This window comes from Athene cunicularia (genome assembly GCF_003259725.1).
Source record: "Athene cunicularia isolate RWA chromosome 5 unlocalized genomic scaffold, athCun1 chr5_part3, whole genome shotgun sequence".
Taxonomy (NCBI): Eukaryota; Metazoa; Chordata; class Aves; order Strigiformes; family Strigidae; genus Athene; species Athene cunicularia.
In genome coordinates, this window is record NW_020799103.1 from 9,517,784 (window position 1) to 9,520,802 (window position 3,019).

Here is a 3,019-nt window from a genome sequence, read left to right on the forward strand (position 1 = left end):
TGTAATTTGGGTACTCTGGAAGATATAAATTGAACATCTTTATTAGAAGGGGGAAAAAAATTAAGTTTCCCAATCCTGTGATGAGTGTTCTCACCAATAATCCATTTAATTAAAAATGAGCGCACTCTGCCTTGTGTTTTAGAATAAATGTGCTTGTGGCCAGTGTGCTCTGTGCTGAAGTTAAGTGCTTTGGTTATGTAGTAGAGGTACTCTTAGTGTACCTACTCAATAGAGGTTGTAGAGAACACAGGAACATTTATGAATCCAGTTTCATCATAAGCAGGAGGTAGGTACCAAGTCAGCCAGCCAAGATGGCTGATACATGTATCATGAAAGCTTTAGGTGCCTATATAACTTAATTAGTAAAGCAACACCCACTATTAACCTTCTACTCGATCATTCCCTTGGGTGTAACTGACTGAACTACGCATAAACTTTATATATAGCATTAATGCGTGTGTGTGAGTGAAACCAACCTTGTAGTTTGTGTTTAAACTCACTCTAAATACAGAAAACAAAATACAAATGCTAAATATTATGATTTTTAATCTCTCAAAATCTTAATTAAGGGTGAAGTGTGGTTTGGATTATGCCTCAGAAAGACAGGCAGCAAAACAGAACCAGTCTCCCTAGGTAAATAAAGATGATTAATTTGGAATTGTTTGAAGTTTGTTTACTTAATGCATACATAACATGAGGCTTATGCAGGCAAATAAGATGCCGCAGGAATCAAATATCACAATAAAAGGGGGGAAAAAGGAAATAAAGATACCCACAGCAAGGTATCTGTGGAATTTAATCCAGTATTCACTACTTTCTTCACTGAAAAGATAGAAGTCTAAGGTGAGATGAGAGAAAAATACATTTGTTTCACCACTTAGCTTTGTATATGACCTTATCAAATGCAGTTACTGAAATGCAAGCAGTAAAGCTAAAGCACAAACATTTTTGAAAAATATATGTAATTGATATTGCCACCTGCTCTCTTCTGAAATTTTTTTGGTATATTTTCTTAGCCAATATTTAATCTCATACACATATACACGTGTATATACACATATATCTTTTCCTCTAGCACTGCCATTATAATAAGACGGGTTTATGTGAAATGAAAGAGAAGCAGTTTTTGCAACTCACTGCTATCTTGAAACAGAATTGTGACAAGCAAATTTATCTACACGTGTTTGTTGACAGAAAATGTTAAACTTTAAAGAGAAAGCAAATAATAACTCTTCATGAAAATGGCCATGTTGCCCCCATTTTGCTGGTTAAGCAAACTGAAATAAAAATTACTTGATTTTAAAAAAATATGTGTATGCACTTCTAATGTTAAGTCTATAGGACTTAGACAATCAGTCTTTTCTTATGAAAAGATCATTTTTAAATAAAACAGTCATCTTAAATAAAAGCTGTGTGGAAGAACACCATGTAAGCCTGAATGAGTGCCTGAAAAGACCACTAGCATTCTCAGAAATGGCTGATGGTGGGACCTACAGTTTGCAGAGCAGGAGCTACCATCTTGAAAACAAAGTTTTTTGTGGGTTAAGACCGTGTTGTGAAGCTTGGATACTTTTTTTTTTTTTTGGCTGATATTATAGAGGGTTTCTTGCTCTGCAAGAAACACATACTAGATAAAACTATCATCTGATGGAAATAATAGGCAAGACTATTCTTTATATCTGTTAAGAGAAAAAAATGTAGCCATAATCTTGCTTGCAGATAAGCATTTTCCCTGTTTCATTTCTTTTTGACAGGCTGTGGGTAAACAGAGCTGCTCAGATCAATTGTTGTAATATGTATTCTGTGAAGAACCACACTGGGATTCTTATCAAGAATGATGGAGGGGAAACCAAACCACTGCACACACAAAACTTGCTGACTCAGTTGCTTTTATAAACCAGTATTCTCCTGCAACCACATGTGGGTAATCTCTGTTTGTTTAGACAGGTCACTTACCTGCTATGATTACCCCCAGTCATTGTCATTGGGAAAGAGCTAATAAGGGGCAAGGTATATATATTTTAGTTTTCTAATCTGTAGTTTAGTTTTCTAGTGTGCACAGGTAGTCTTATCCATCTGTCTGGGTCAGGAACCCCATACAGAAGTATGAGTTATGAAGTACAAGTCCACAGAATAACTGGTCATGTAGATCTTCATCTATCTTTCAAGTACCCAATGTCACGTAACCTAATAATTTAAGATAGGTTATTCCTGTGGCTGAAAGGTTTTGCCTCAAATTGGGAAAAATAACTCCCTGTTAACACTGTTATCCCATGTAGCAGCACATCCTTGAGGCACAAAGCCAGGGGACCTCCCCAGTACAAGGGACGGACCTGGGGACTGTAGCGCAGAAAACTCAGCAAAGACGGTGCTTTAAGAACTGCAGTTGCCTAACGGGAAAACTATATTGACCTCATTATTTGAAAGTATAACCCAGGGAGATTTCTTATTAATTCAGAAGTGTGCTTTTTTACGGTTACAAATTCAGGCCTCCACAGAAATACTGTTTACAACTGGGTGCCTGTGAGTTATGACCAACGTTAATCACCTGTTCCTCGTTTGAGGTACAGATACAGGAACGAACGTTTAACTATACACTTGGTCACTTGGATTTTGCAATTTAAAACATTTTTTCCCACTGAAACAAACGCTGCCTCCGAAACTCCTGAAGCAACTGCAGTTTCCACAGTGCCCTCATCCTGTAATTTCCTACGCCCCTGAATAACTTAAATCAGCAGCTTTAGAAAGTGCCGACATCTCAAAACTGGAAACACACACCAAAAATGAAGTTACTTACGCAGCTAGCCGACCCCACCCCAGCCGGAGCACACGGGGAGCGGCGCCCCGCAGCCCCGCGCTCGCCTGCCGCCAGCCCCCACAGCCTGAGGCGGCGGGCTGCCGCGGGCGCCCCCTCACAGCGCCTGACTGACGCTCCCCTCACCCACTCACAGCTCGCGCTGCCCGCTGGGCGCGCCGCTATTGGCCGAGGAGGTAGCGGGGGGTGGGCGCAGCGCGGGGG